At 39.8% G+C, this 20286-nt stretch overlaps 1 long non-coding RNA gene across 1 annotated transcript; it reads left to right on the forward strand.

Moving 5' to 3' along the window:
- The first annotated feature begins 12878 nt into the window (after positions 1-12878).
- Positions 12879-17587, forward strand: LOC144241594 (uncharacterized). The gene is made up of 3 exons (XR_013338116.1): positions 12879-12993; positions 16444-16678; positions 17270-17587. It is a non-coding gene; the product is annotated as an uncharacterized LOC144241594 (long non-coding RNA).
- The last annotated feature ends 2699 nt before the right edge of the window (positions 17588-20286 follow it).

Here is a 20286-nt window from a genome sequence, read left to right on the forward strand (position 1 = left end):
GCAAATGAAAAAAATGATGGGCTATTTCCACATACCTATTAGAATGACTGCAATACATAAAACTGATCCTACCAGATGCCTGGTGAGAAGGTGCAGCAACAGGAAGAAACTCATCCACTCTTGGTGGGAACGTCACCTGGTACAGCCACTTTGCCAGGCAGCTTTAGTTTCTTGCCAAATTAAACATTCTCTTACCATATGATCCAGCAATGTGGCCCTTCGTATTTACCCAAACCAGCTAGAGACAAATGTCCACACAAAACCCAGTATATAAATGTTTATAGCAGCTTTATTCTTATTTGCCAAAACTTGGAAGCAACAAGCAAGACAGCCTTCAACAGAGGTGAATAGATAGACTATGGTACATCCATCCAAGGGAAAACTATTTAGCACTAAAAAGAAATGAACTATCAAACCACAAAAAGACATGGAGGAATCTGAAATGCACATTGTGAATCCTTTTTGTAAGCCTAAAAGTGCTCAATAAAATCAAGTCTATTAATTCCAAATAATAAAATAGATAATCAAAAATAAAACTTGCAAAATTAATTTTTTAAAGGGCAAGGGGAAAAACATTAAAAAGGTAAGGGGAGAAATGTAGCTATATAAACATGTAAGCTTTGGGATAAAAGAGAAGCTTTGGCATTAAACGCAGAAACACACAAAAGGGGACCCAAACACATGAAAAAGTCACTAGGAACCCCTATATTTCGTGGTAAATGGGACAAAAACAAATGAACAAAAAAGCTAGGAAAAGAAGCAGCCAGAAAGAAAATAACCTATCTACTCAAAGTAGAAGATACGGAACCACAAGGAATAAAAGGAATGCCTAGAAGGGTCATGATGTTGAGCAAAAGCACCAATGACCTGAAGAAAATCACCCTCGCTGATGCCGTGTACAGCTTGGGCTGGCTAGCCCGCTCTGTGGACACCCCGTAAACGTCTACTTCAGCAGCTCAGGAGAAGTCCTCTGCGTCTCCTTGCCAATCTGAGAGTATCTGCAAGTGTGGAGGTGGGTGACCTCCGTGGGTGACCTCAGATAGGTAATGACTTCTCAGACTGTAAACCAGAGGGAGCAAAGCACAGAGATGGTGTGTACAGGATTTCAGGTCCCACCACATGGGTCAGATTCCAGCTCTGTCCCTTCCTGGAGGTGAGACTCGGAGAACCCCGTGAGCAAACAAACGAATGTGTTAGCTACGAATATTCTGCTTTTCACTCCACTACCTACCCAATCGATTCTGTTTGACCCCTGTGGATTGTTAACTCTATTGGACAAAAGAGAAGACTTTTATTTTGGTTTCCTGCTCAGGATGCTGCCTTCTCTCTCTCTCTCTCTCCCTTTCATATAATGCTGCTGCTTCTTTTGCCTGCCCAGATTCTGGGTCTCTAAACTCCAGCCAAGCCTCAGCAAGCCAATGCGGCTTATTTTTAAAGGGAGAGCAATACCTGTATAGCTCTATACTTAAATGTACCTATCCCCCATGTACCTAAAACGCCAATGCCAATATGGCTTTACTGGACCTCCGGGGTTAGGATAACAATTATTTGAAAACCAATGGAAAAAGGAGAAATAACATTCTCTAGGCAGTAGCCATGCAGAAGCTGGATCAAAATGAAAAGGAAGCTAACTTTATTTAACCAAGTAAGAGGCTGTAGATGGTTATCAATAGACAGTTAGTTGGGTGGTTACATCGATCATGTATATTGAACAGGCTCCGGAACCTAAGAAATGTCGAAGAAAAAGCGTGCGCTTGCACTCTGGCTCGGGTACCACACAGCTGGGCGGCAGTCAGTGCCATTTCGCATCTGCTTCTTCACAGCCCTATGACTGGGCAGGATTTTATGGTCAATAGCAACAAAAATTTGGCAACTATACACGTGAAGCCCAGAAACGGAATCATCAAAACAATCAAAACTGTGTGTGTGTGTGGGGGGGGGGGGGACAGAGAGAAAAATAGAACTAAAACTCACCCAATAACTGGAAAATAAGATAAAGAAGAGTTTTTAAATATAGAAGCTCAAGGAGGGGAGCATTATGGAGAGAGTTTCCAAAGGCCTCAGGAAATGAATGGGGTGCATTTCAGAAGATCGAGAAATTGCACAATTGTTCTTTGGAATTAGTACAAGATTAAATGAGAGATGTAAAGATAAGGGAATATCTAGGGCACAGTGACTAATTTCTCTGTATCTGGAATAAATATTTGCTTCATTAAGGAAAGAAAAAAGGAAAAGAAAAACCACAAGTGCTCCAGGAAACTTTTCATTTAAAAAATATATACTTAAGGCAGTAAAAATAGTCCAATATTTAAAATCCTATTAAAATCATAAAAAGAGAAGACACCAGAGATAAACATAACCTAACTCTGAAGAAATCACATTTATTTATTATATTATCATATCAGTGGATTTATAAGCAGCAACTCAATAAAGTTAGTTGCTATTGATTTAATTATCAACTAATTATCAAAATAGCAACCGATTAATAATAGTAGATGCTGCTTTTTAATAAAGAGCGAGGTTAACAGTGTAAAGTGACTGACCTCTCCCAAGTATTGAGTGTCACAGTTTGTGTTCATGTCAAAAGACTCTTTTATATCTAACTAATTTAATTAGAAAAGAAATTTTGTTGAATAATTGTATTTTGTCAGCCTACCCCCCAACCTTCTCCCGGCATAGTGGTCCAAAGTATAGACTGTCATATCAGGCTGCGTGGACTCAGATCCTGGGCTCTGTTCCTCATTTCTTGGGTGACCACAGGCAAATTACTTATTCTCTGTTCCTGTTTCTACATCCATAACCCAGGGGGTACTAATGAGTTATGTTAAATCTGAATCAAGTTCTTCTTAAATGGTAAAATTGAGTTTTTTCTACTGTTAGCAGAAATGGAGGCTTAAGGAAGAGGTACCTCCTATAAAAAAGGAAGAAAGGAAGGAGAAAACAAAGGAAGGAAGGGAGGAGAGAAGGAAGGAAGGAAGGAAGGGAGGAAGGAAGGAAGGAGAAAACAAAGGAAGGAAGGAAAGAGAGAAGGAAGGCAGGGAGGAAGACAGGAAGGGAGGGAGAGAGGAAGGGAAGGAGGGAGAGAGGCGAAACTCGCCACTGTAGCACTTCCCAGAGTGCCTTTGTCCCTAAGGTGAACATGGCTTTGGTTTGCCGAGGGTGGTTCTGCTTCACTGCTGTCCCAGCATAACCCCATGTCACTCTCAACAGGGGTCCAAGCTGATGATGTGCAAGGGTGCCCTGGTTATAACCCACTTGATCTCAAATGCTTTGTCCAGAATTTCCAAGCATTGGTATACGAGTCTCTACCACTAAATAAAAATAACCATCAATATCAAAATGGAGCTGAGCCATTGAGAAATGGGGTGCAGGGTCTAGGCAAGCTCTCAAAAGCCAAGGGAATGTTGAAGACAAAGAACTGTGGTACCTCCCGATGAGGCGCCAGAGACGAGGTTCACCTAGCGCGCAGCCCAAAGTGAATTAGACAAGCTGGGCTACACCTTCCAAGGTAAGGATTCTATGCGTAATGTACTGTGATTTCTTTTCTGGGATGCAAGGGCTTATCCATTAGATGAATATGGATATGACAGTGCGATGCTTGTGGCAGTAACCAAGCTGCAGAAAGGCTGTTTGGCCGGGTGGGGGTGCGGGACGCCTGGGTGGCTGAGGCAGTTAAGCATCTGACTCTGGATTTCAGCTCAGGTCATGATCTCACATTTCATGAGATTGAGACCGTAATGGGCTCTGAGCTGGCCTTATGGGACCTACTTCGGATTCTCTCTCTCTGCCCTTCCCCTGCTCATTTGTGCGTGCTCTCTCTCTCTCTCTCAAAATAAATAAAATAAGCATAAAAAAAAAAAAAAGAAAGGCAGCTTGGGGCCAGGGAGAAGCCAATCAGGGAAGCAACTCACCAGGTCCTTACTACCCTCCCCAGGAAGGGGCACAGGCCAGTCCCTCGAAATCAAAAGAACAAGAAAGAAGGGATGTTATAGGCCTGAGTATAGGATAGAAGTCCTGGGTTGGACATTTTTACCTGGCCAGTGACAGAAAGAATATTTGGCTGTGACTAGGCCACGTGTTGCCCTCGCGCTGTGCTACAGGCATAAAAGTCATCAATATTTCAGGGAGAAGTAGTCTTGGAGAAGGCCCAAGAATCTGCACTCGGTGGTTCTGACAAGACATTTGGTCTGTATGCCCACCCTTGGAGGGACACTGAATGTTGCTAGACTTGAATTTCATGGTCAAAACTTCAATATCAAAGATGGAGATTTTTTCTTGAATGAGTGAAAACAATTCGGCGTCATGTTAACATCAGAAATCTGAGGTCAGGTTAAATCAAAACAATTTAGTTTTTAATGACTGTCAACAACTCTTCCCAGCTCCATTTCATACCCTTCATTCCTCAGGTTACTGCTTTTGGTTTGCATTTTTATGTTCCTTATTGTTTATCTAAGTATAAGCCACATCATAAAAAGATAATTATTGAGATATCCTTGTCTCTTCCTGGTTTTCTCTTTATCCTTTTCCAAGAAGAGACATGAACTTTGGGATTTTCCTTGTCAGGGAAGTTTATGTTTCAAAGTTAGGTGGAAACTGCCAAGACAGCCTCCCTTGCTGGGGTTTGTTTCTGAAAATAAAAAATGAAGAAATTTTGACAGAGGGAAGAGAGATAGGTATCTGGTTCGGGAGTGAAGGAGAAGATAAGAGACAAGAGAATGCACAATTTAAAACAGGAAATGGTAGTTAGATCTTAACTCTTAGTTCATCAAGAATCTGAGGGAGGGTACAGAAATGTTACTTAGATCTTAACTCGTAGTTAATCAAGAGATTGAGGGAGAGCACAGAACCTCAGAGGAGCTTGCCGGGAGAGATTCTGACAACATGTGCATGGGCACTGAGCCCTTTGCCCTACGGTGGCACCAGAACTGTGGAGCAATTCCCAAGGCCTAGAGAGTCGTAGACATCTGTAATATAGGAGGTGGCCAGGATGGGACTCACAGCAGTGGAGTTTCCCACATGTTCTGGTTTGTTCTAAGACCTCAGAAGCCCTCAGAAGATCCCAGCTGGCAGTGGGGGGAAGATAGTGGGAAACAGAGAATCGAATTCTAATAATGACTTCTATTAGCTTTCCTCTCAAAGTTAGATCTGATTTGATTTTTGAAAAAAAATGGTTAATGACACATTCATTTCTTAACACGGTACAGGGAGGAAAGACATCAATTAAAAAAAAAGATACAAAAGGGAAATTCACCAGGAATGGTTGAACTGTATAGTTGAAGGGCATTAAAAAAACAGCCTCAAACCTATTAACACTTTAGATTCAGCTCTTTTAGTAAGAGATGCCAACAAGTATTGAAATTGACGAATTCAAGCTTTACTTCATATTAAATTATTCTGTCCTTCTTCTAGTGGATGTCCCAATGAACCGTGTGCTTAGGAAGGAGTAGAGTCAAGGGTGACAGACTGCCTGCAGAAGAAGGCAATGGGCTGTTGGCAAACCAACATCTAAATTATGGAGGAGGCTAATCTTTAGATGTTTTAATGCTAGCATTACTTGTGTTCCAGTAGGGAATAGAGACAATTTAGTATCCAGTAGGGAATATAGACAATTTAGAATGGGATGAGCCCATTCTACCTCTGAATGGGCTGGTCTTTTTTTTTTTAATCTTTGTTTTCTGAATTAAGGACCCCTTTCAGTGGATGTTATTTTAAGGACTATTGACAAAGTGCCCTCTACAATAATGTTTTGGGTTTTTTTTTTTTAACATGGAATAGAGCTTCTGACAAGAACAGACTCTTGGCTCTTTTGAATAGATGTAAAGTAGCATGGCTCCTCATCAAGAAACTCAAACAGTTCATGTTCAGCAGAAACAAGGATGATATCTTTTTTCCTATAACCTTTAGGGAAAGGTGCTGAGGACACATTAGTCATGTTTCACCTTAGCAGCCTTAGCAAGAAGAAGGGGAAATTTGATTATGAAGCAGGCTGTCCGTGCCCATAGGAAAGGTGTCCACTTTGGGGTTACTATGTATCTATCTAACTGTAACTTTATTCTTTTTAAGAGTCATTTGCTCAGTTTCGTTGGGATTTCCCCCAAGTAAATTATCCAAATCAATAAACATTAATCCTTAGCATTGGCCACTTTCCATGCATTTCTTTTTTATAAGTTTTATTTATTTAAGTAACCTCTATACCCAACATGGGGCTCAAATTCACAACCCCAAGATCGAGAGTGGCACACTTCTCTGACTGAGCCAGCCAGGCGCCCCTCCTTATGCTTCTAATTATCTAGTTAGAAGAATTTTCCGAGGAAAATGTCTTTCTAACTGAAGAGTCCTGGGTTTGGCCTCTGGAGAACAGGGACTTCGCTGAGTCTCTGCAAAATGTTGGATGGTCGGTATGAACCTCTTTCTGATGGGCCGCTAGGCCTTCCGCCAAGCTGGGCATGAAGAGATAAACCTTGGATGTGAAGTGAGGTAAAAAGTGCTTCAGCTCACTTGCATTTGACTTTGTGGTCCTTTGAAGAGTTTCTTTTTTATTGAAGCTAGGCTGAGGATGAGCTAGCGATCTAGCCTTGGTAACCCCATTTAGCCTCTGCTCCGTCAGCATAAAGTACAAAAAGTCCTCATTATCCAAGAATAATTGGTACCAGAAAAGAGCCACTTAAAAGTGAATCTGCACAAAATGGGAAGTAACGTTTAATAGTAAATAGCAAATAAAAAAGGAAGTTTTATTAGGATCTTATCTTGCAAACCGAAGTTGTAGTTTTGAAAATTAGTTTTCAATTACATTAAAAATTTGAGGCGATTGCTGCATCTACATAAGAATTCTTAGGATAAAAGAGGAATCAGGTATTGCTTGCTTTTGGAGGGGGGTGGAATTTTTTTTTCCAGCAAAGTGATCTCAGCAGAGTTTGACATTCTTCACATTTGACTTTCACTGCAAACTGGAAAGAGGGTTGTTTTTCTCTGAAAATATATTCAAGGTTTTCCTCCTGTTGTATAAGATCTTTTCTTAATCTTTTGATATTCAAGTCATACTTTTTCAAGGTTTTATCACCCCAGTCAATTCTCTGTTCTTTAGGGTCAGCTCTCTGCCACAAACTCACTTGCCAGTGGTTTTATGAGTGGCTGAGTACTTCTTCAGGTTCAGTGACTTTGTGAGAGTTTCTTTGTATGGCAAGATTTGCCATTGTCTTTCAGTTAATTTGCCTTGTATGATAGAATGTTAATAAAATCCAACTACCACCAGTATTCAGGCATCCAAAGATTTTGAAACATATTTGAAACTATTTGAGTAGAAACTTTTTTATAAATGCGATCTGTTTACTGTTGAAAATGTTCAGGTTGTGGGGCGCTTGGGTGGCTCAATCCAGTGAGCGTCTGACCTTTGATTTCGGCTCAGGTCATGATCTCACGGTCATGAGACAGAGCCCTGCGTTAGGCTCCCTTGAGTGTGAAGCCTGCTTAAGATTCTTTCTCTACCTCTCCTTCTGCACCTCCCCGCCCCCCCAAATGTTCAGCTTGCGACATCTTTTGCCATGTCATCACATTAGGGATTCGATAATGATTGGTTAGATAATGAGAATATCTCTGTGCAGTGTAAAAGTGAGAGGTTTCTGGATCGAGGAGATAGGACCCAGAGGCAATTGTTAACAGTTTAAAAAATTTTTGAACACCTAACCCCTTTATTTAAAAGTAATTTAAAAATATTGACCTTTTCTTTCCACTTTCCACATTCTTATCAAAGAAGTCAGTCAACATCATTGAAAGGAAACTATTTTCTATATTGCCATAGAGAGAGACAGTCTATGTAATGAGAAAACACACATATTTCAATGTTCTTTGAAAGACATTGTCAGTTTTATTTTGGTTTCGCATACTCTTCTGATATTCCCAGTTGTGGCTACTTTAGTAGAAGTAGCATTACCCCCTACATTTTAAGAGCATCAAAAGATACAGCCCTTAATTGAAAACGTATAATGTAAAATTGGTTAAGGATTGCTGGATGTCAACGTTTCTCTTAGACATGTATCAAGGGAGAGAAAAGGCAGCTTCTGGTTTGGCACCACTTTAGGATTGTATCTTTTGGGAGGACACATTGTTTATATCCTACAGACAATGTGGAGTACAGTGGCTAAGTAGAGGGATTCAAGAGCCAGCTTCTGGGGCTGGGTCCCAGATCTGTCTTTTATTCTCTGTGTGATCTTGAGCAAGTTACTTAACTTCGGTGTACCTCCTTTTTTTTTTTTTTAGCTTAAATAACAAATGTTTTATTTTCTCACAGTTCTGGGGCTGTGAGTCCAAATCAAGTCAGCAGGGCTGGTTTCTTCTAAGGCTTCTCTCTTTGGCTTGTAGATGGCCGCCATCTTCTTTCTCCATTTTCATATGGTCTTCTTTCCAGTGTCTGCATCCTAATCTCCTGTTCTTTTTTTTTTTNGCCACTCTGACTGGCGTGCCTAATCTCCTGTTCTTATATGCACACAGATCTTACTGGATTAGAGTCCAGTTGTAACTGAATTATTTCTGGAAAGGCCTCGTCTCCAAAAACAGTCACATTCGGAGATACTGGAGACTTAACACTTTAGCATATGAAATTTGGGCAAAACACAATTCAACCCATAATAACTGGGTATGGAAGTCTAGTTTTGAAATTATTCTTCTTCAGAATTTTGAAGGCATTGATCCACTATCTTCCAGTTTTCAGTTTGCTATTTAAAGGTAACAAAGCCACTCTGATTTCAGACCATTTGTGTGTGACATGAACTACCTGGATGCTTTAGGATCTTTTCTTTGTCTCCAGTATTTTGAAACTTCACAATAATGTAAATCCATTCTCTATTACTTGGCAAAATTCTTGATGGACCTTTTACTTTATTTATTTATTATTTATCTACTATTTATTTAATTTTAATTTATATCCAAGTTAGTTAATATATAGTGTAATAATGATTTCAGGAATAGAATTCAGGGATTTATGATTCACATCCCAACAAGTGCCCTCCTTAATGGTCCTTGCCTATTTAACCCATCCCCCCACCCAACACCCTTCCAGTAACTGTCAGTTTGTTCTCTGTATTTAAGAGTCTCTTATGGTTTATCCCTCTCTCTGTTTTGTGTTATTTTTGCTTCCCTTCCCTTATGTTCATCTGTTTTGTATATTAAATTCCACATATGAGTGAAGTCATATGATATTTGTCTCTCTCTGACTGACTTACTTCACTTACCACATACATTCTAGTTCCATCCATATTGTTGCAAATGGCAAAAATTTTATTCTTTTTGATTGCCAAGTAATATTCCATACATATACTACATCTTCTTTATCCATTCATCAGTGGATGGACATTTGAGCTCTTTCTGTACTTTGGCTATTGTCAGTAATGCTGCTATAAACTTTGGGGCACATGTGCCCCTTTGAAACAGCACTCCTGTATCCTTTGGAAAAATACCTAGTAGTGCAATTGCTGGGTCATAGGATCCATTTTTAATTTTTTGAGGAACCTCCATACTGTCTTCCAGAGTGGTTACAACCATTTGCATTTCCACCACCAATGCAAACGGGTTCCCCTTTCCTCATACCCCTGCGAACATCTGTTGTTGTGTGAGTTGTTACTTTTAGTCATTCTGACAGGTGTGAAGTGATATCTCATTGTGGTTTGGATCTGTATTTCCCTGATGATGAGAGATGTTGAGCATATTTTCGTGTGTCTGTTAGCCATCTGGATGTCTTCTTTGGAAAAGTGTTTATTCATATGTTTTACCCATGTCTTCCTTTGATTCCAAACCAGACAAAGACTGCACTAAAAAGGAGAACTATAGACCAATTTCCCTGATGTACATGAATGCAAAAATTCTCAACAAGATACTAGCAAATTGAATTCAACAATATATGAAAAGAATTATTTACCATGATCAAGTGGAATTCATTCCTGGGCTGCAGGGCTGGTTCAATACCTACAAATCAAATCAATCAATGTGATACATCACATTAATAAAAGAAAGGATAAGAACAGATGATCTTCTCAACAGATGCAGAGAAAACCTTTGACAAAATACAACATCCTTTGTTGATGAAAAGAAAATCCTCAAGAAGGTAGGAAGAGAAGGAACATACCTCAAGATCATAAAGGCCATGTATAAAAGGCCCACCAATAGTTCATCCTCAATGGGGAAAACCTGAGAGCTTTCTGCTAAGGTCAGGAACATGACAGGGATTCACACTCTTACCACTGCTGTACAACATAGTGTTGGAAGTCCTAGGCTCAGCAATCAGACAACACAGAAATAAAAGGCACCCGAATCAGCAAGGAGGAAATCAAACTTTCACTCTCAGCAAACGTCATGATACTCTATGTGGAAAACCCAAAGACTCCACCAAAAAGCTGCTAGAACTGATACATGAATTCAGCAAAGACACAGGATATAAAATCAATGTGTAGAAATTGGTTGCATTTCTATACACAAATAATGAAGCAGCAGAAAAAGAAATCAAGGAATCGATCCCATTTGTGACTGCCCAAAAAACATAAAATACCTAGGAATAAACCTAACCAAAGAGGTAAAAGATCCATTCACTGAAAACTATAGAAAGCTTGTGAAAGAAGTTGAAGAAGACACACAGAAAAATGGAAAAACTTTCCATGCTCATGGAGTGGAAAAATATTGTTAAAATGTCAATACTACCCAAAGCAATCTACATATTCAATGCAATCCCTATCAAAATAACACCAGCATTCTTCACAGAGCTAGAACAAACAATCCTAAAATTTGTATGGGACCACAAAAGACCATGAGTAGCCAAAGCAATCCTGAAAAAGAAAATCAAAGCTGGAGGCATCACAATTCTTGACTTCAAGCTGTATTACAAAGCTGTAATCATCAAGACAGTATGGTACTGGCACATGAAAACAGACACATAGATCAATGGAACACAATAGAGAACCCAGAAGTAGACCCACAAATGTATGGCCAACTAACCTTTGACAAAGCAGAATAGAATAGTCAATGGAAAAAAGACAGTCTCTTCAGCAAACGGTATTGGGAAAACTGGATGGAGACATGCAGAAGAATGAACCTGGGCTACTTTCTTATACCATACACAAAAATAAACTCAAAATGGATGAAAGACCTAAATGTAAGACAGGAAGCCATCAAAATCCTCGAGGAGAAAACAGGCACCAACCTCTTTGACCTCAGCCACAGCAACTTCTTACTTGACATGTCTCCAGAGGCAAGGGAAACAAAAATGAACTCTTGGAACTTCATCAAGATAAAAAAAACTTCTGCACAGTGAAGAAAACAACCAGCAAAACTAAAGAGCAACTGACAGAATGGGAGAAGATATTTGCAAATGACATATAGGATAAAGGGTTAGTATCCAAAATCTATTAAAAAAAACTTATCAAACTCAACATCCAAAAACCAAATAATCCAGTAAAGAAATGGGAAAAAAACATGAATAGGTACTTTTCCAAAGATAGGCCACTTCAACCTACACATTTTTTTCTCAGCTTTACTGAGATAAACATAAAACATTAAACATAAAATGTTGTTTAAGTTTAAGATGTGCAATGTGATGCCTCAATATAATATGTGGCAAAATGATTGCCACAATAAGGCAATAACTGAACACATTCATACCTCACATCATGACATTGTGTGTGTGTGTGTGTGTGTGTGAAAACATTTGAGATCTAGTCTCTAAGCAACTTTCAAGTATATAATACAGACCTGTTAACTACAGTCACCATGCTGTTCATTAGATCCAGAGAACTCATTCATTAAAAGTTTATACTCGGAGCAACATCTCCCCATTTCTCTCAACCCTCAGCCCCTAGCAACCACCACTCCATTCTGTTTCTAGGAGTTTGCTTTGTTTAGGCTTCACAAGGGTGGAAACATACACTATATTTGTCTGTCTACATATCTTTCTGTCTCTCTCTCTTGACTTCTTTTCCTGAGCGCGATGCCCTCAAGGTCTATCTGTGTTGTTGCAGATTGCACCTCACTCTTTACTCAACAAACAAGAATAGAATTATGCTTATGAATGAAGGCTGTGATGAAGGTTCCATGAATAATAGTTGGAATACAACTGAAATAGTGATGACACACAGCAAGTGTGCAAATAATTATTATTACAAATATATACACAAATATACAACTGGCACAATCTATTACCTGCTTAAGAAACTGCAGTGTCAAGGACAATGGAAGAGATTTCTCAGAAGGGCTCCGGGCAGCTTCATGCTAACCAATATGACATCCCTGGCAATTTTGCCAAATAAAATAAATTACACAAGACATATTCAGACTCCAATTTGAGAACTCACGGAACATTGTATATTTTTCTAGCAGAACAAATATGCAGCTTTCTAATCTATTTTGAGAGTGGGATGTCTTACTCACCAAGGACACCTGACAAATTTGGAGCTCCTGGCCTGTGATGGTCACCACAGGTTTGCTGCTTGCCCTTGGAATTTCATGCATATATGTGTGCACATGTGTGTGCATGCATGCATGTGAGAGGTACTTTATCAATCATCCCATGTGTGTTCTGACCACAGAGCTGCCTCTGGTCTACAGCACCCACAAGCATCAGGGTGGGGTGGCAGGACCATGCATCCCTTGATGCTGGCACCCAACTCGGTCATCCCACAAAGCCCATTAACCACTGTTGAGAGCCACTAGAAGCCAGTTTCACAGGTGATGTATGGATAATGAGGTGAGATCATGAGTAATGATGTAAGAAGCATTAAATAAATACTATTAGGGACCTGTGGAGGACACAAGATCTATGTTGTTTCAGTCAGAAGAGTCATTGCATTTCAGAATAACAGCTTTGTGCCTTTCCTTTCATGGTGAAAAATAGGAAACAAGCCTGGGATGGAAGACTTGACAATAAAGTACGAAAAGATGGTTCCTGGATCCACATAAGAAGAGATGGTGCCTGGATACCACAAAGAATCTTCTGACTGGACAATAAGCACATAGGTAAGTACCTCTTCTTACCCATTATCTCAAATCTTCACTGATAATCTTCATTCTCTATACCTTACAAAGACTGATGAATTTGAAAACAATGTGAAACACATTTTTAATAAAACTGTTTATATAGACAGAGGTCCCATCAAAAGTACTTCCCCAAGACTCACATCTTAGGGACTGTCTTGGTTGAGTGTTGGCTCTGGAGCTAGACTTCCATTGTTCAGATCCCAGCTCCCCTACTCACTAGCTGTGTGTTCATGACCAAGTTACTGAATCTCTCTGCTCTTCAGTTTCTTTACATGTAAAATGAGGATGATACATCATAGGTTATTGTAAAGATTAAATAAATTAATTTAGGTAAATCTAATCTGGCCCATGATATGAACTCAACAAATACTATTATTTTTATCATTTCTGAGTATTTCCTGAAGATAAATTTCTAAAGGCAGAATTGCTAGCTCAAAGACTGAGTATTCATGTCTTTTGATGAGATTGTGAAACAACTTTCCCAAAAGTCTGATCACAACATTTCAAAGCCTGTGATTTTATCACATCTTAAAGTGGCCAACTTAGATCAGCCAAACACGATGGAAGAAGGGAAAGGAAGAAAAAAGGGGAGGAAACAAAGTAGAGAAAAGTAGGATCCAAAATTAAGAAGGAAAAGAGAGAATATAGGAAGAAGAGGGAGATTTTTTTGAAAAGAAAATATGAGTCGAAAATGCGAAATCATCCTTAGCATTTTAAATAGCTGTGACAAGTTTCTGTGGACCGGTCCTTCTTGATTAAGAGTCTGATACTTAATAAGGGGGTGGACTATGTTGCCCCTTCATCTCCCTCAACCCCCAGGAATGACCCCTTGAGGGCCAGGGACTTCTCAACCAGACGCTGCAATCTCTGTGTGGGATCTCCCACTCTCTAATAACTAAGAAGGAAAAATATTTACTCTATGTAACCCCAAGATAAAAACATCAGCCTGATAACAGTACATTAAATTCTTTAACCTCAAGCTCTAAATAAAATTTCAAGGAAAATATTTATTAAGAAGATCTATTTTTCATAACATATGCTAGTTAGAGAATTTTTAAGGCAATGAATTTGCAAATTTACGAATTTACTTTTTATTCACAAAAACTCTCCAAGTTTCCATGTACTGCAAGAGCTACTGGAGGGGTCTTCACTGTCACGAGAATTATAGAGAAATATGATTAAATGTACAGGGACTTAAATCTCATTCTGTAAAAATAATGGGACTTATGTATCCATCACCGAGTAATTCTTAAGCTCCATGCAATTAGTGCTAAGGGGCATCTAGAATTTGAATACATCACTTTTATTTCTGGAAGAAAAAGAGAATAAGACCAAACAACAAATCCTTTTAACTCTATAGCTCTACTGCAAGCACATATACCTCAGTGCTATCTAAGATGCACCACTGGGGTGAATTCAGGGTATTCTAGAAAAACAAGATGGCCCCAGAGAGGATGAACAGAAATTAATTTCCACCATTTCAAAAGATCCTCTGCAACAACAAATATCAATCTCCTTCAATCCCTTACCCTGCCTCTGTCCCACCTACAAAATCATGGTTGAACAAAACACTAAATACATAAATGGTCAAATATCTACCGTTAAGCTTTGCAACAGAATGTGGTTTGAGGTTATAAACATTACTTAATCCTTGAAAAATGTTCTCTTTCTCTCCTTACCTCTCATCTCCACTTTTTATAAGTAGTACAGATGTTCCTGTTTTCCAGCTGTATAGCTTCTGGTACAACTTCTGTTTTAGCAAAACAAGTGTCTGCCTGTTACTATGGGTCACCAGCTACTAAAAGCCTCATGGAAATTCTATGACTTCCACATGTCCTTAGCATCATGTTTGGTCAACTTTCAGATCAGAAGGTCTGGCGCCCCTATTTTGTTCCCTTAATTCTGAATACATCCTTTGTCTCTTCTTATCTCTCTATCCTATCTGGGCCTCTGGCAGTTTGGCTACAGGTCTATTTCAGGTGAGATGCCTCTTTCTTTGAAAAGAACAGACATGGGCTGCCTGGGTGGCTCAGTTGGTTAAGCCTCAGACTCCGGCTCAGGTCATGATTTCACAGTTTGTGAGTTCGAGCCCCACATTGGGCTCTGTGCTGACGACCTGGAGCCTGATTCTGGTTCTGTGTCTCCCTCTCTCTGCCCTTCCCCTGCTCATGCTCTCTCTCTCTCAAAAATAAATAAGCATTAAAATAATTTTTCAAAAAAGGAAAGAAAAGAACAGATTCTGTTTGGGACTTAGAATATGTATTAGTCAGTGGCCTCCAGAGAAACAGAACTAGTGGGACACACACACACACACACACACACACACACACACGCATACAAACACGTACATATAAAGAGTCTTATTATAAGGAATTGGCTCATGGAATTATGGAGGCTGAGAAGTTCCATGATCTGTGGTCCCTAAGCTAGAGACCCAGGAAAACCAGTGCTATAATTCAGCCTAACTCCAAAGGCCTGAGAAGCAGAGGAGCCGATGGCATAGGGTCTAGCCTGGGTCTGTAGGCCAGAGAATTGGGAAGATCAATGTCTTGGCTCAAGCCATTGGGCAGGAGCATCCAAATTCTTCCTTCCTTTGCCTCTCTGTTCCATTCAAACCCTCCATGGATTGAGTGATGCCCACACACAATGGGGAGGGCAAACTGATTTACTAAATCTACCAATATCAGTGCTAATTTCATTTGGGAACACCCTCGTAGACACACCCAGAAATAACGGGTAGCCAAATATATGGGCGCTCCATGATCCGTCTGGCTGACCCATAAAGTCACCATCACAGAACAGGATGGCCTGTTCCTGGACAATTCTGTACAAGGAGAACCTTGTGGATTCAGAAGTACTGAGATTTGAGGAAGGCGGAGGGAAGAGGGCAGCCTTAGCCAGGCCCTAAACTAAAAAACAACTCGACTACCTCTCAGGAAATCAAATTTGCTCCGCTGCTCTTATCTAACTGAGCTTAGCTTGGTGATTTCAGAGTACATCTGAACAGCCCTGTAGTCAACTTAGATTTTGCTAAATTTTATACTGACGTTATAGGTTTGCTTTGACGTGGCTGCAAATATGTTTTCTGAATTATTCTAGGAAGCTTAATTATGGAGCCCTAAAAGAGATGGAAACATCCCTCTGCAATTTATAAAAATCTACTTGTATTTCAATTCGAGAAAGAGCATATATATTATGTATATATATACTTATACCATACACACACACACACACACATGCATAGGTGGGCCTTCTAACATATAGAGTGCATTCTAGACACCATTACTGGGATTTGAGATGCTGCTAGTCATATTCCTCCTCCTCTGGGTTCTAACCAATTTGCTATATACACAGGTGACGGATGGGAGGACTCAGGCTGCAACAGAGGTGGGGGAGGAGGGGACTGTGGCTTCCTTCTCTTCCCTCCAGCTGAACCTGGCTAGGCCTGCAGCCGGAGACAGTGCAGCTGGAGAACCTCAAACAGGATGTGCCCTTCCTGCTGCGTTACCGCAGGGGACAGGGAACGGGGAGGAGACGGAGACGCAGGCCCGCTTTCTGATGACAGGCTCCATGTCGGCACTGGCTCACTCCGCAGCCTGGGGGACCCTCCTATCCCTTCTATGAAACAAGTCACTCCTTCTTCCAGAGAAGAGCTGGTGAAGAGGTAGGAAAAAGTCTGAAGCTTCCTGGTTTGGTAAGTCCCAGAGACGGTGGACATATTGGTGGAGAGGGAGGAAGCTCTTATATTATGCATTGAAGTGAGGTGAGGGAACAAAGGTGCCTTCCTTCAGGACAGTCATTTGAGGTTAAGCGGCAGATTTAGTTTTTGATTAATGTGAGCTACTGGAGAGTTGGCCTAAATGGTAGAGGTGTCTTTAAAGCAATCACGGTACAATAAAACAATACTTTAAGTTCTCATCTAGAATGAACTGTTATTTTAATTTGGGATTTCTATTGGAACTTAAAGCCTGTCCAATTCATTCACACATGCTCCCTGCCAGACACACACACACACACACACACACACACACACACACGTGAATAGGCAAAGCGGTAGAAAGACACAAAAGCATTTCTGGGTGATTAAATTAAGATGGCATTTTTTTTTCCATCCTTTGGTTTACCTATTTTTTTCTAAGATTTCCAAAATATGACTTTTGCAATAAATAAGAGAAAAAGAAAGTACATGTGTTAAAAAAAAAAAGAGTGTACTCTGGAGCTTCTGAGCATAATCTGATTTAATACTTGGAAGCAGGAAAAGACAAAGTCAACCCATCACTGTCCTGGGAGAACCCTGGAGGCAGAAGAAGGACTTAGAAGAGCAGGAAGGTAAAAGCCAACAAGATTGAGCAAAAAGAACCCTTGACACCCAGGGATATGGAAGTACATTTAAAGGCTGTGAGGAGGGGCGCCTGGGTGGCTTAGTCGGTTGAGCGTCCGACTTTCGCTTGGGTCATGATCTCGCGGTTCGTGGGTTCGAGCCCCGCGTCGGGCTCTGTGCTGACTGCCAGCTCAGAGCCTGGAGCCTGTTTCAGCCTGTGACTCCCTCTCTCTCTGACCCTCCCCTGCTCGCGCTGTCTCCTCTCCTAGAAATAAATAAAACATTAAAAAAAAAAATAAAGGCTGTGAGTAAAATTAAAATCAAGTCCGTGATGACAGCTAAATTAATTCTGATCGTTGACATTTTGGAATGCGTCTAAGCTGGCCTTTTATAGCCAGTGGACTTTCCCAAAACATTTCCACATTTCCATTGCAGGTTTCATCCTTTATTTTTCCCTGTTAAAGACATGTTTACTTTTAAAACCTAGGAAGATATGTTTATGATCTTATTTTTTACAGATGTAATTTTATTATAAAATATAGAAATGTAGAGAAAGTGAGTAAATTTGCCCTACTACAAACACAACCATGGTTAATATTTTAGGGCAATTTCTTCAGTCAAGGGCATTGCCTTCCTGCATCAGCACCAGGCCACAGCTACATGGCTTATGTGATAATGGCCAGCCACATGGCTTATGTGACAAAAGAAAGTACAGAAATTTAGAGATGAAGGTCAGACCAGGCAGAGCAGATTTCCTCGCATGTAGAAGCTATGGATGGTTTTTCTGTCTTCAACTAAATATAATATTCATGGCAAAGAGATAGTTGTTTTGGTTCATTTTCTATCAGCCCTACCATTTATGACTGTAACCTTGAGAAGGTTACCTATCCACTGTGAATGTTGGTTTCCTTCTCTGTGAGATTAACATGCCCATTTCGTATGGCAACTGAGAGAACTAAATATGACAATACACCCAAATACTAGGCTACCATGCTTCTGCATACTTTTTTCAAGATTCTAAAATAAATTGAGTATCACTGGTAAAGTTTTACCCATTCATCTTCCCACTCTAACTTCTTATGCTTAATCACAGCATTTTGGTTTTTTAACTTTTATTCATTTTAGATTTTTTAATGTTTATTTATTTTTGAGAGACAGAGCACAATGTGGGGAGGGGCAGAGAGAGAGAGAGAGGGAGAGAGGGAGACACAGAATCTGAAGCAGGCTCCAGGCTCTGAGCTGTCAACACAGAGCCTGACGTGGGTCTTGAACCCACGAACCACAAGATCATGACCTGAGCCAGAGTCAGATGCTTAATGGACTGAGCCATCCAGGTGCCCCAGTCACAGCATTTTAAATCAGTATACCCTGTATGTGAAACCTAAAGAAAGAATTGCTGCTCGTAACATGATTTAGCTTGTCTTTCACTGAATTATACATATTTGGTCATGGAAAAACCCCTGTCAAAATCTTTATCTATGCGAATATAACTCCAAACATCTGAATTAGTAATTGTCGGTGTCAGAAAATAGGAAATGTTAAGCCAAGTGTCAGTTGTTCCTTTAGTTTAAGAAAAGGATACAGAGTATTACTGAATTATAACTTGAGGATGACTTTTTTCCTAGATGTGACAACACCAAAGTGCCTTTTAGTTGGAGACAGAAAAAAAATTACCTGTGCTCTAATTTATGTTTCTCTCTCCCTTTTAAACATATTCTCAACATTGAGTGATGAATTAAGAGCATTAATAAACCATTAGAAAATAAAGTCACTAAATGAAATTTTATTTTCTTCTTGGAGAGTTCACTTTATAAACTCATTCCAAGGGAAAAGCTCAAATATGAAGAAATCAGATGTCAGTTGTGAAATCAATTATTTAGGTGTGGTGGGGCAATAAGTGAAATATCTGAGCTTGAAGAAGCTTTGGTACCTGGATTTTGTCCAGATTATCCAGAACCGTTAAGAAGCCTCACTATTTTTCATCAATTTCTCTATTCTTGAAGTTTTTGATTTCTGAATTGCCTATGACCAAGTAAAGTCCCAGCAATTCTCAAAAACTAACCAGGGCAGGGGTGTCTGGCTGGCTCCGTTGGTAAAGCATGTGACTCTTGATCTCAGGGTCATGAGTTCAAGCCCCACATTGGGCGTGTAGCCTAAGTACTTAAAGAAAAAAAAAACCTAACCAGTACAGAATGTTCTCCTGAAGATCTGAGGGTGAGCAGCTGTTATTGAACCAAATGACTAAAGCAGTAAAAGATGCTATGGCCGAAGTAAAATCATGATGAAAATTCAGAGAAGCAAACCATCATGATCTGTAACATACATGCCTTACATATACCATACACAAACCTGAATATTTCACAAATCCCAATGGTCACACTGCTGGTATTTATTCAAAAGAGAGAAATTTTCCAAGTTCTTCCTTTCTAAGAAACACCATCACCCCCTGCATGAGTTGATGGGAAAGATCATTCAGCAGTTTTACCAAAGGAGGCAGGATCCCTGTAAAGCTGAGTCAGGAGCAGGCTAATAGCCATGTTGGATGCCTGCTGCCAGTAAGTAAAAAGTTTCTTGGTGTCCACAGTTTGCTTCTCTAATTCTGAGAACTTCTGTTTTTATTGATAGTTATAGTTTAATTTTATGAGAGTAACAAAGAACATTCCAATGCAATATGGAAATTATTCACCATTAGAAAATTCTTTCTACCATAACATATCAAATAAACTTTTTCAGCTTTATTGAGATATTCCTGACATAGAGCATCTGGTGTACAGTGTGATACTTCAATATATGTGTATATTGCAAAACGATTACCTCAGTAAGGTTAGTTAACTCCTCCTTCACCTCATGTAATGGCCTTTGGGTGTATGTGTGTGTGTGTGTGTGTGTGTGTGTGTGTGTGTGTGGTAATAACATTTAAGATCTGCTCTCTTAACAACTTTCATGTATAT

This window comes from Crocuta crocuta, unplaced genomic scaffold (assembly GCF_008692635.1).
Source record: "Crocuta crocuta isolate KB4526 unplaced genomic scaffold, BGI_CrCroc_1.0 scaffold25, whole genome shotgun sequence".
Taxonomy (NCBI): domain Eukaryota; kingdom Metazoa; phylum Chordata; class Mammalia; order Carnivora; family Hyaenidae; genus Crocuta; species Crocuta crocuta.